Source organism: Culex quinquefasciatus, chromosome 3 (genome assembly GCF_015732765.1).
Source record: "Culex quinquefasciatus strain JHB chromosome 3, VPISU_Cqui_1.0_pri_paternal, whole genome shotgun sequence".
Classification (NCBI taxonomy): Eukaryota; Metazoa; Arthropoda; class Insecta; order Diptera; family Culicidae; genus Culex; species Culex quinquefasciatus.
Genome location: NC_051863.1, coordinates 34,004,148 through 34,018,295, shown reverse-complemented (window position 1 = coordinate 34,018,295; position 14,148 = coordinate 34,004,148). Strand labels below are relative to the sequence as shown.

Sequence of the window (14,148 nt, the reverse complement as noted above, 5' to 3'; positions counted from 1 at the left end):
TTTTTATTTTTGGGTTCGTAATTGACCCGAATATATTTGAATTTTCTAATTCTGTACTTTTTAATCAATATGGAACTACCTAATTTAATATTTAAGTGATTATCTTGCTTTAAAAACGTTATTTATCAAAAAAGGTTAACATCTTTTTTCTTTTTTCAGATTATCCTTACCCCAGCTGACATCTTAAAGGTAAGCTCATTCACGCAAAACTAGCTTTTACATCCCACCATAACTCAAAGTGTGACGCACGATTAGTTGCTCAACCCCTGGAGACTGGAAGTCGGTTAGCTGCGGCAAAGCCAACCTAATTAACTTCGTCGACTAATCTGCCTTTTCACTTGGGTTGCGGTAATTTTCCTCCATTTTGCCTCGGTCCTGGTGACACATTGACAAACTGTGGAAAATCACCGGATTTCCTAAGGCCTCCGGGGGGGAAAAGTGCCGGCGAAAAAAGGTCCAAAGCTGGCAGCCCTCGGAATGGATGGTAATTGGCAGCACCGATTATGGTTGTTTTTGTCGAGGTCTTTGCGGGGGAAAATGCCTTCGGATTGGTAAACAGATTGCTGACGTTTCGGCGATGCTGGAAGGTTACTTCTTGAGGGGTTCAACAAGTAGATCAACCCCACGAGCTTGAGCTTGACGAACTGGCAGCACTGAAGCCGGTGCAAACCACGTTTCAAGGTGATCCAGTTCCGAGGCAGAAAAAGCTCGGCAAAGTATTGGATTACATTCCGTCGTCATCGGTCTACTCCAACCCGGCCAACATTGTCGTTCGAAGAGTTCTGCCGGATTACCACTCCACCCCTCTGACAAAGTCCTGCCTGGTGTTGCCAGTTTATTCCAGTTTGGTTCGAACAAAACACTTGCACGCCAGCTTCAGGTTACAAATCGTCTTGTGCGAGGAATTTGAAGGATTTCTGATCCGACCTGCGGATTTCAGTGCCGGCCGGTGTTCAGGTGCTCGCGTTACAGAACAATTTATGTTTTCCTTCTGCGGTGGTGGTGGTTGGGGAATGTGGCCCGGGTCGGGTCGGGCCGAGTGTTGCTCCGCGCCTGGAACGAGTAAATTATTCAAATGAGCGCTATGAATATTAAACGATTCTTGACAGACCCTGGCTGGTGCGGGCAAAACAGTTGGAAGGAATTTTGCGTGAGAATTTACGAGCTCAATGTGTACGGCTGTAATGTCATAATTGTAATTTGCAAATTGCGGCGTCGCAAGTGGCACTGAACAAGAGGAAGGTCGCCGAATGTCGTTGGCGGTTTGAGTTTGAGTGCAACAGGTTAAGAGTAATTGAAGCAGCATATGGAGGAGTTGACTGTGTTCAATCAATTCTCGAGCGAAAAAAAGGCTTGGCAGAATGTGGAAATGGTGTGGGAACTGGTTTGCATTGACTAATTGAGATGATGGCTTATTGACTTTGAGATTGATTCCTTCATGTAAGAATATGTTCACATGGTAAGGGATGAGTTTGCTGATCAAATGTTTATTACAGTGCCATTCCGTTTTTGGCAACATACGTGATTTTTATGTTGCCAAAACAAGGATGCTGCCAAAATCGGGAAATCTTAAAAATTGTATTTTCATGATAAAAAAAAACTACTGATATTTGTGTCAATGAACATCGTTAAGCTTTCATACTGACGGGTGTGGTTTAAGGCTCTGGAAAGCATCATTTCTGGTTGACCTTTTGGCGGCCATGTTTGTTTTAGAAAAACATTCAAATCTTGATGAAGAATGTATCAATCAAAAATTGGTTTGCTTTGTGTTGTTTGTTTTTTTATTTCAATTTTATTTATTAAATTTTTGATGAGAAATATTATATGCATTCAAAATAATTATTCTTTGAATAATTACAAATTAGAGTATGTTTTGAACGTATTATCTTTGAAAAATATTTTTAAAAGGTCCTTTTGGTTCTGGAACCGGTATGTATTACGAGACCAAAAATATCAAACAAGTTGAAATTGTTGCCATATCATCACTTTTTTTTAAATAATTTTACCTGAAAAATGTGTAAAAATGTGAAATTTTACAGAAATTCACGTAACCGTCACCAGTTCACCAGTAAAATGTCAATTTTTGACACAAAATCTGTCACCATTCTCGGATGTAATACTAACTACTAAATTTTTTTTCTAAGTTTTTATGATTCCAAGAAAAAAAAATCAACAGACCAAAAATGTTCGCATAAAACAAGTCAAAACGTGTTTCTTTTAAAAAGTAGAATTCTTCTTTTTCTCTAAATGCTGGGAATATCAAAACTTGGTTTAAAAACTTTTGTGTGAAACTCAAGGTTGTCAATCGATAAAATTATCGTCGATAATTTTATCGTCTAATTCCATCGGCGATAATCTTATCGCCGATAATGAACGATAACTCATTTTTAAAGTCTTTCCTAAATCGACTGAATTCAACCAAATCGTGTTAAATTTTTAATGCTCTCACCAAGAATATTTTTTGAAAATGTAGTAGGTTTCAAAGTATACATTCTCAAAATTGTTCATAAAATAGCGTATTTTACGAAAGAACTCATATTTTTATAATTTGCAACATGGGTATTAAACGAAGCGATATTTTGTATGTTTTTTCACTTCATCTGAGTTTTTTTTTGAAAAATTCTAAAATTTTCATCAAATATCGTACGTTTTTGAAAATATGCACTAAAATTTTCAAAATTTAAATGTTGGTATCAAACGTAGCGAAATTTTGCATGCCTTAAACATACATTAAAATTTGTTACGCTTCATATAATATTTAGCATTGTTGATAAATGAAAATTGAGTATTTTTAAAAACTTACGAAAATTGTAGTGATTTACGAAAAAATAAAGTGAAAATGCATGCAAAATTTCGCTTACTTAGCGAATTTAAAAAAAAATTAAAAATACCTTACTTTGTGAAAATTTTAGTGATGCATAAAAAACGCTAATAAACTCCAAATGAACATCAAACTTCGCTTCGTTAGATACTTATATTTAAATTTTGTAAATTTTAGCGTACATTAAAAAAACGATATTTTGTGAAAATTTTAGTATTAAAAAAAATAACTTAATCCACCTATGTGGTTGATGCCTTCCTCATTTTTAATATAAGTGGTTTGCCAGCTATTTTTTTAGATCCAGAAAAATAAGTACACAGATAAAACTTAAGTGGTCATAATTCGAGACAGGGTTGCCAAATCATCAATGTTGTGGACTCGTTGGAAAGGGTTTTTGATTACCTAACCAACGATGTGTCGGATGATGAATCCAAACAACGTTTACATACATTTAAGTGAGATCCGGCTTCAACAGAGTACATAAATATCACTTAAGTGGTCATAACTCGAGACAGGGTTGTCAGATCTTCAATCTTTGGACTCGTTGGAAAGGTATCTCGATTACCTAACCAACGATGTGTCGAATGATGGATCCGGACATCATTTACATACATTTAAGTGAGATCCGGCTTCAAAAATGTACATAAATATCACTTAATTGATCATAACTCGAGACAAGGTTGCCAGATCTTCAATGTTTTGAACTCGTTGGAAAGGTCTCTCGATTACCTAACCAACGATGAATTGGATGATGGATCCAGGCATCGTTTACATACATTTAAGTGAGATCCGGCTTCAAAAAAGTACATAAATATCACTTAAGTGGTCATAACTCGAGACAGGGTTGCCAGATCTTCAATGTTATGGACTCTTTGGAAAAGTCTTTCGATTACCTAACCAACGATGTGTCGGATGATGGATCCGGACATCGTTTACATACATTTAATTGAGTTCTGGCTTCAAAAATGTATATAAATATCACTTAAATGATCATAACTCGAGACAAGGTTGCCAGATCTTCAATGTTTTGGACTCTTTGGAAAGGTCTCTCGATTACCTAACCAACGATGAATTGGATGATGGATCCGGGCATCGTTTACATACATTTAATTGAGATCCGGTTTCAAAAAAGTACATAAATATCACTTAAGTGGTCATAACTCGAGACAGGGTTGCCAGATCTTCAATGTTGTGGTCTCATTGAAAAGGTCTCTTGATTACCTAACCAACGATTGGTCGGATGATGGAACCGGACATCGTTTACATACATTTAATTGAGATCCGGCTTCAAAAATGTATATAAATATCACTTAATTGATCATAACTCGAGACAAGGTTGCCAGATCTTCAATGTTTTGAACTCGTTGGAAAGGTCTCTCGATTACCTAACCAACGATGAATTGGATGATGGATCCAGGCATCGTTTACATACATTTAAGTGAGATCCGGCTTCAAAAAAGTACATAAATATCACTTAAGTGGTCATAACTCGAGACAGGGTTGCCAGATCTTCAATGTTATGAACTCTTTGGAAAGGTCTTTCGATTACCTAACCAACGATGTGTCGGATGATGGATCCGGACATCGTTTACATACATTTAATTGAGTTCTGGCTTCAAAAATGTATATAAATATCACTTAAATGATCATAACTCGAGACAAGGTTGCCAGATCTTCAATGTTTTGGACTCTTTGGAAAGGTCTCTCGATTACCTAACCAACGATGAATTGGATGATGGATCCGGGCATCGTTTACATACATTTAATTGAGATCCGGTTTCAAAAAAGTACATAAATATCACTTAAGTGGTCATAACTCGAGACAGGGTTGCCAGATCTTCAATGTTGTGGTCTCATTGAAAAGGTCTCTTGATTACCTAACCAACGATTGGTCGGATGATGGAACCGGACATCGTTTACATACATTTAATTGAGATCCGGCTTCAAAAATGTATATAAATATCACTTAAGTGGTCATAACTCGAGACAGGGTAGCCAGATCTTCAATGTTGTGGACTCGTTGGAAAGGTCTTTCGATTACCTAACCAACGATGGGTCGGATGATGGATCCGGACATCGTTTACATGCATATAAATGAGATCCGGATATATGTGAAAACACATTTTTATACATAACTTTTGAACTAGTTATCGAAACTTCAAACAATTCAATAGCGATGTATGGGACCATGAACCAAGTCTAATGCAACCGGTTTGATCAAAATCGGTTCAGCCAGTGCTGAGAAAACTCAGTGAGGATTTTGGTCACATACATACATACACACACACATACACACAAACATAAACACACATACACACACACATACACACACACACACACACATACATTTGTTCAGTTTTCGAATCTGAGTCGATATGTATACATGAAGGTGGGTCTTTGAGTTTTTAATAAAAAGTTCATGTTTAGAGCAGGATTATAGCCTTACCTCAGTGAGGAAGGCAAAAGACTCGAATAAAGTGAACGAGCATACAAAATATCGATTCGTTTAAAACCTATCTTGCAAAGTATGAAAATTTGAGTACTTTTGAAAAATATATTTTGTAAACAATTTTGATTATTTATACTTTGAAACATACTACATTTTCAAAGAAAAAAAAATCTAACACGATGGTTGAGTTAAGTCGATTTTAGAAAAATTAAAAAATGAGTTATCGTCTATTATCGGCGATAAGATTTTCGACGAAGGAATTATCGAAATAACGATAATGTTATCGTTAACAACCTTGAAAACTCAGTTTTTTATAATACCATTATCATTTGTTTGTTTCTAATTTTGCCTTTTATAATATTCTTCAATGATTGTTAGTGCAGCCATCTGCAATTGGTCTTCAGTTGCTTGCAATACATTTTTCCTTCAAATTTAAAATTTTTTTTTAAATCCCTTTGATTTTTTCTACCAAAAAAATCAGAGGGATCTAAAAACAAACTTTTGAATATAAAGGAAAATGTTTTGCAATCAACTAAAAACCAATTGCAGATTGATGCACTAACAATTATTTTAAGAATTTCAAGAATGTGTTTAAATTTTTCATAGAAATGCTTCAATTTGATTTTATGCATTTAACTTTTATATAAAAAAATAAAATGTGGTACATTTTGTTTTTTCAGACTTATTTGACTATGTTGAGCTATCCTATTACTTATACTTATTGATTGATTTTAACCTTCTCTAAGAAAGTTCGAAAATATTATTCAAATCAAGGTTTAAATAAGTAAACACTCAGACAAAAATAATTCTGAATGTTACATCATTTATGATGTAACACTTTTGCACGCCATTAATCATGTAAATTTAAATGTGATTTGATGTAAATTAGCAACAAATCATTCGTAAATACATGATTTTACGTGTGATACAGACGATAACATCGAATCTTACATTTACATCAACCGAGTTCACATGCGATTCATAATTTCCGTATCGAGTAAATAAACACTTTTTTTCTGTGCAATTAACGAGGCATTCATCAACTATCAATCGTGGAGTGGCCAAATCCACTTATTAATTGTTTAAGGTTTTACTATTACGATACAAAAAAGCTGACATTTTTTATTGTTGATTCTTATATTTTTCTTAAAGCAACATTTCCTCTGTAAGAGGAACCAACGCGTTTAACTCTGCATGATTGCCACTTGTCGTGTGAAGCCGACATCGCTTGCCACCCATCCCAGGAGGGAAAAGTGTCATGCTCCGGTGCAAGTGTGCACACGACTCGAACTATAGCACAATTCGTCGCCATCGAGCTGACTTGTCGTACGTGCATTTTGGACCAAATTGAGTTAAGAACGCCATTTTGTGCAGCTCACAATGCCTCACCTTTTGACCTTCATAGATCCCCAAAATTCGATTTCAATCCTGAGATATTCAATAAAAACTGATAAAACTCCGTGCATTTTTTTTAGTTTCAATCTTGTCGTGCTATCTTGTCACTCCCTGAAAATTGATGTAAGTGCGACAACTGGCCAAAGGGATTTCAGGTCGGAACGCGTTTGACACACGTACAAGTTTGATTACCGTAAACATTTTTTAATTATAACTCGGGACTCCGGCAACCAAATTCAACCAAACTTTGGGATAATGAACAGAATGGTCAGCCAAACAAAACGTGTTTGTTATTGTTTACATTGCGTGCCCTAGTCTTTGTTTATTCAAGGTCAAACATTAAAACGTGTTTTTCTCGGAACGCCGAAATGGCGGGTGCGACATGATAGCACGACGACGTCGAATTGAGCTTCAACTCTGCCGGGAGCGCACTCAAGCTCACGCGTGAAGTCGCGTTTCGCTGCGGTGTGGCAGTCACTTTACTACCATGGAAATTCTGCATACGAGGGAGGACAATCATAATCTTATAATAATGCTGGGTTATGCACTTTGCATACTGAGGGGAGGAGCACGCAATTCGCGAGTGAGTCGATTTTTGAGGGGCTTCTTCAAATCTTTTGAGTGACTTTTTTAGTAAATGCTGAGTAATATTGACAAAGTTTCTTTAATTTAAGTAAGTTTAAAAAATATTTACATAGCAAAAGACATCAGTATTTTTTGTGATGCAGTTTACTTGAAAATCTTGAATCGTCAAAAGAAGCAATCTCTCTACGTTGCATTAAATTTCAATTCTTTTCCAATTTTCCTTGACAGCATTTTACCGCGCTTGTCAAACGTTATAAATCGCGCAAATAACAAGCTTTTCAATTTTCCTCCACCTTTTATCGCAACCAGCCACGTATAACGTGCATTTCATACATGGTATAAAAGTGATCTTTGCGTCTGCTTGGTGGCAAAGTAAACGTACACGTGTCCCGGCTGTGTCTCGCAGCTTACGCGGTTTCGCGGGTGGAACTAAAGGGGCAGTCCATAAACAACGAAGTACCATGTTCCATACAGTTTAAATGATATTACATTTATACAGAATACGAATCTTTAAAAGGCTATCATTTTGACCACGTGAATTTTAGGCATCCCTTCAAGACAATTCAAGGAATTCGCACAGCTCGGGTCTAGGACTATCGGGGGCAACGGCAAATAGCTTGTGGTCATGACGGCAAGAGTCGCTGTAATGCAAAAGAGACCACAAGTAATCTCGAGCATTTACATTGTTCGCAGCGCGGCTCCAAATAATTGGCTTAATTTCTACGTTGGTGGCAGCTCATCAGTACCATGTACACAAAACGAACCTGCGAACCCACCTGCGAAGCACCTGAAGGCAATTACCGAGGTATCTTGGGTGTGGGAAACATTCGCGTTATGTAACGAAAAAAACCACAAATGGGAGACGATAAGGAGCGCGAGCTTCGAGCGGAGCTTATTTTGTTTCGCCAAGAGCTTTTGCAGGGCTTCCCGCGGCGGTCACTTTGAGTCACTCTAAGTCAATTAAAGTCCCTTTTGCAGTGACAGGATCGCGTTAAGGAACGCCAATCGATACCTTCCCCGGGAATATCTTCCGACTTTTCAAGCTAAACTGCAACTGACACAAAGCTTCGATTAAGTGGTTGGCGGTGAGGAAAAAAATGATACAATTGTGAAACAAAGCTGAACGCAAAGTGCCACGTTTGGACCCGGGACATGTTGGACTCACCTGGGTCGCAAAATTGAATTGTGCAATCCCTACAGAGGCTCGTCAGTTGGCCCAAATGAAGCTACCCGGTGTGAATATGGGGGGAATAGATGATGACAAAAAATGTTTGGTGAAAAAGCATTGTCGGAGCAGACATTTAGAATTGAAATATTGATGCCTTTTTTCGACTAAGGTTTTTTAAAAAGCAAAAAAGTTCAAGTTAAAGTTATTGTTAAGGTTAAAATGTTTATAAACTCATTTTTTGTAGCATTTGTTTTACATTTTTCATAAAGGAAAGCAAGACTTAAAAAACCTATATCTTGATTTTTCTAGGAAGCTCCCATATAATAAACTATTTTTTCTTTTGCTTTTTGAATGTTCTTCAAACACATCTTTTTCAATGCGGTTTCGAATACACCTAGAAGCAAAAATGAAATTTGATATTTTTTTCATTTTCAAAACAAAACAATAATATTTCCTACCATTTTCGTTTCAAGTCTTTACTGATCAGACATTTGGTTGCTGAGTTGTTGTCTCTTAAAGTATGAATTTTGTGAAAAATGAGTTTTTATGAGTCACCTAATAAGCAATTATTTGTCAACTCGAGATATCTCGTAAACTATTAAGATGTCGACTTTCATCATTATCAAGAGTATTCGTTCAATGATATTAATTTCGCTTTCCTTCTACTAGTTGTTTAGAATAGTGCTCTACACATGCTGATACTTTTTGGTAACGATATTTTCAATTTCTTGAAAAGTTATGTAAATCATCATTTATTAATGACTGTCAACCAAGAGTTCAACACATTCAATTAAATTTTGAGACACACTTGATTTGGAACAAAAATGTGAAGATTAAATTTCATTGAAAATGATGGACGGCTTCACCTTTTACCCACCTGGTAAAATTTATTGCTTTTTTAAAATCATTGTTTCGATTTTTTTTAAATCTAGTTAATAACTTATTTTTGGCATTTTCAATTGCTGTGCAAAATTTTTTTGAGTCTCAATTATTTTTATTGAAAAGAGCAGAAAATTAAGACTTTTAAGAAAAAATTGTACGTGCACGGAAAAAATACCCTTTTTTATCAATTAAAAAAAATGTATGGGAGCATAAAATCGCAACTTTTGGAAAAAAATTCTGCTCTTTTCAATAACAATTGTTCGATTTATTTTAAATCTAGAGTATCTTCTGAAAAGGCTTTAATAACTTATTTTTGACATTTTCAACATAAACGAAAAAAAAATTTTAAACAAAAATTCAATTTCTTAAAATCAATATTTTTCCATCTTAGAAATTTTTTGTATGGGAGCAAAAAAACGCAACTGTTTGTTAATTTTTCCGATCATTTAAAAAACATTTTTTCGATTTTTTTTAATCTGGAGTATCTTTTGATAAGGCTTTAATGACTAATTTTTGACATTTTCAATTGATGTGCAAGAATTTTTTTTAATTCTTAACTATGTTTATTGAAAAGAGCAGAATGTTCAGAAAGAACGGTACATACAGGGAAAAAATTGACGATTTTTTTTGACATTTTAAATTGCTATGCAAGTATTTTTGTGCAAGTATTTTTTTTTAATTCTCAATTAGTTTTAAAAATTTCAAATTGGAGGATTGTTCAGAAAAAAACATAACTTCATTTTTTTAAATTAAGAGTATCTACTGAAAAGACTTTAATAACTTATTTTTGACATTTCCAATTGCTGTGCATTTTTTTTAATTCTCAATTATTTTTATTGAAAAGAGCACAAAATTGGATAATTGTTCAGAAAAAATGGTACATAAATGAAAAAAAAAATTAACTATTTTTTATTAATTTTTTTAACAAAAATATAATATCTACGATTTTTTATTATTTTTTTTCAACAAAAATATAATTTCTAAAAACTTATATTTTTTATCTCTGAATTTTTTTTGTATCGGAGCAAAAAACCGCAACTCTTCGATTATTTCGATTTTTTTAAATCCAGAGGCTTTAATGACTTATTTTTGACATTTTCAATTGCTGTGCAAGTTTTTTTAATTCTAAATTATTTTTATTAAAAAGAGCAAAAAATTAGATAATTGTTCAGAAAAAATGGTACATACACGAAAAAATACCGATTTTTTCAATTTTGTTTAACAGAAATTCAGTTTTCAAAATCTATATTTTTTCATGTTTGATTTTTTTTTGTATTGCTTCAATACAAAAAAAATCAGGAAAAAGGTACTTTTGAGCCATAGAAAAGTATGGATAAAAATGTTGCCACCAGGTTACGATTTCTTGAAAAAAAAAATTATGTTTTTCAAAATCAAGGTTTCAATCTTAAAGTACACTACAGATTATTTGATAAAGTGCACCGTTTTCAAGGTAAAGCCACTTATTGTTTCATTTTAGCTGATAGTGTCCATGATTGTCCATTCCTGAAATTAGAAACGGAAGGAAGAGAAAATTTCCAATAAAATTGCCTAAGAGTCGTTGATGATTGGAGCTCTGGTTGTCAGCAACCAAATCAGCAACAGCAAATAAAATAAAATTAAACAAGAAAATTGAAGTTTTTTAAGTCTCATCCAAAAAGCCTTTTATTTTGCAATATCTCAGAAACTAATAGTTTCATTTTTTAGTGCCCTTAAATAAAACTGTCAATTACAATTTGGCTTTAAAATGTTAGGAATGTTTATTATTTTTTATTATTTTTTTAAAATTTCAACAATGATTTTTTTAGACTATGATCATTTTAGCACTCCACTGCCTTTCCATCGAAACGTTCTAGCCACCCCGGGTTCCTCGTTCTCAACCCGGCCCCGCAATCATGGCGGGTGCAAAATAATCAAATTTGCTGACACGGCTGATAACGAACGATATCCCGTTATGAACCTCTTTTCGGTGGCGGCACGCTCGCGAAACTCGCGCTGCTACGTATGCATTTTGGAAACAGGCCTCACCTAGCGCTGTTTTTGCGAGAGCTACGACAATTTTTCCACCCCTTTTTCCAATTGCCCAAATGTACACGTAGACATGCGATTCTTGCAAAAGGTGCAATAATTTTCGCTTGTTGTGCAGTTTAGGCGGGTCGCAACTTTTTTGGATTTGTACTGGAGGTGATCGAATCGAAACAAGTGATTTAAATTAAAGAGAGAGAACTTGGAGAAAAAAATCATCACATTTCAAATGGTCGTAAACTTCAAGAATCAAACTGTTCAGTCTGGTTCGATTTAAAGCAGTTATTGAATTATTTTTTAACTCTTATTTTTTCAGAAATGAATTATGTTTTGAACAACCCAAACTATGTCACCATTTTTGCGGAGCATGATTTCCGCGAGAATTTATCACAAAAAACGAAACCACAAATTTTTAGAGACCCAGTTTGTCTCGTGGGATTGATTCCCGTGACACGTGGTACGATTTTTTGTTGTTCCTGTTTTTTCGAATCACGCAGTGGGAGGTTCTATTTGATTGCTCGACTGCAGGTGTCCGTCCGGGCGCCCTCCACTAATTGGAACCGGGGACAGGTCACCGCAGTGATAAATTGCCGATTTGATTGTTGACCGGCAGAGACCGTGTGGGACACGGGCAGGCTCGACTGGGAGAATTGGGTTGATTTGTTGCGGCTCTGATTCCGAATTGGTCCTAAATTAATGGGTTTCGGGGACACAGTCCGCGCATTACGCGATAAATTGAAAGGGGAACACTTGTTTGGACAGTTTTTTTGTTCAAAATTTCTGATACTAATTGACGTGATTAGTGACACCTGCTGCGAGTCGACTTGTTTGTGCCGTGTGAACGGTGATTGTAATTTAAACGACATTTGATGGAAGTCAATTTTGAAAGTTGACTGATTACTTAGCCATTTGAATTTGATATTGTTCTCAAAATTCAACGAATAAATTAGTTCAAGATCAATGAACTTAACCTCACTTTCATTTTACCCATCCTGAACCTCAAGACCCCAGTTTGATTTGATTGACCTCCCGCATCGATACTAAATTGATCCCCGTCCAAAGGTGATGCGAACGCCATCGTTCTTGTTATACATCGGCACAGACACCGGTGCCCCGTCAACGTGCCAAACCGTGATGAACCTCAATCAGCTTTTCTTTTTCATCAACTTTTTTTTCCTCTTTGCTTCTCTTGAACCCTTTCTGCGGAATGAGCTTTTTCTCTCTATCGTTTTTTTCTATCTATAGGTTGGTTGTTCAGCTGTCACGGCTGCTGTCAACACTTTATCGGATCGAGAAAGGCATCGGCACCGGTGTGGCGTCGATTTTGTTCCGTAGCTGAGCCGCCCTGGTGGCGGCAGGAATAGGGAAAAATAACTCTTCGAGATATTTTTTTGCAATTATTTGCTACATTTTGTTTCCTAGCCTGTTCAGATGAGTCTGAATCTAGTGTTCTACGTTATAAGGGTTTCAAATTGTTTTTACTTTTCATTCTTACTATGTTAATCCCCCTTTCAATATTGGCCTAAAAAATCAGGGGGCAAAAAATATTTTTTCAAAAAACTTTGAAATTTCAATGGAGATTTAAGCACAATCAGCTGAAATCAATTTAAAACGTTTCCTTGCGTTAAGAATCACTTCCTGATGTTTGAATTAATTTTAAAAAATCTGTAGAATTTTTGATTTTAAGTTTTTTTTTGTCAAAATTTTTGTTTTCGTCAAATCTTTCATTTTTAGAAAATTATGATTGCAAATCAACTAAACTAGTGTAAAATGCATTAAAAAAAAACACTATTTCCTTGCAAATGCTGAAACTATGACTTCTGATTTCAATATTTATATTTTTTTTATTTTTTGCAACCCCTCCTCCCCTTACGACCCCAAGCCAGAATCGAGGGACAAAAACTTGGAAAAATATTAGCATCGGCCTAATACAAATTATGTGAAATGTGAGTTTGAAATATGCACTTTTTTAAATTCATGTTAATTTTTAAAATACGATGTACGAATGTACGAATAAGGATCTTCATGATTTTTTTTGTCTGCGACAATAAATTCAATTCAGGAATGATTTTTTTTTCAACAAGTTTAGTTGTTTTTAAAAGATCCAATAAAAAAAAGTTTTTTCCATCTTTATAGGTCTTTTTAAACCGCCTTGATTTTGGAATAATCAAAAATGTCCAATAAGCAAAAGAAAAAAAATATTGGAACATTAAAAAAAATCCAGAAGTTGTACCTAAAAATGAAAAATTGAGATTATTCAAGATATTTTCAATAAAATCCAAATAATATTCAATTTAATTCATTTTTATTTCTTGTTCTAAGCACAATACATGTTGTTTTAACTTATGAACTAGTGTAGAGTCATGGAGATCCTTTCAGCTACAGCATTATCTGTGATCATTGGATTAAATTAATTTGTTACTTGGTGAAATTTTAACGAAAGCAGAAAAATTTAATTACAAAAAAACTGCTAAATCCAAATATTATGAAGAGATATTTTTCTATCATAATAATTTTACATTAAAAACGTTACTAAATCCACCTTAAGGTGGTTGGTGCCTTCCTCGCATTCATGTTGTATTTTAGGTGGTATTTACAAATTAATTTAGGAGTTTTTTTTATTAAAAAAAATTAATTTGTTATTTTTTTAAATTATTGATTTTACTTGAACAGCAATTTCCAATTCTTTTTTTTACCAACTCTTCAAAATAAAGTTGAAAAGTCTCATGAGTTATATATTTCAGTAAAAAGTTCGTGTAAATCTTTGTCGAGACAAAATGATGCAGCAACATAATTAATACAGATTTTTTCCAGAAGAGACGCAGA

At 34.6% G+C, this 14,148-nt stretch overlaps 1 protein-coding gene across 10 annotated transcripts in view; it reads left to right on the top strand.

Annotated features, from left to right (window-relative positions):
- The window catches only part of LOC6039483 (zinc finger CCCH domain-containing protein 13), a 215,511-nt gene that overhangs the window by 89,845 nt on the left and 111,518 nt on the right, over window positions 1-14,148 (top strand). For all 10 annotated transcript variants that reach the window (XR_005278191.1, XR_005278194.1, XR_005278190.1 and 7 more), the window contains one exon: window positions 160-189. The gene's annotated coding sequence lies outside the window, so the exon portion shown is untranslated. The remainder of the gene's footprint in view (window positions 1-159; window positions 190-14,148) is intronic.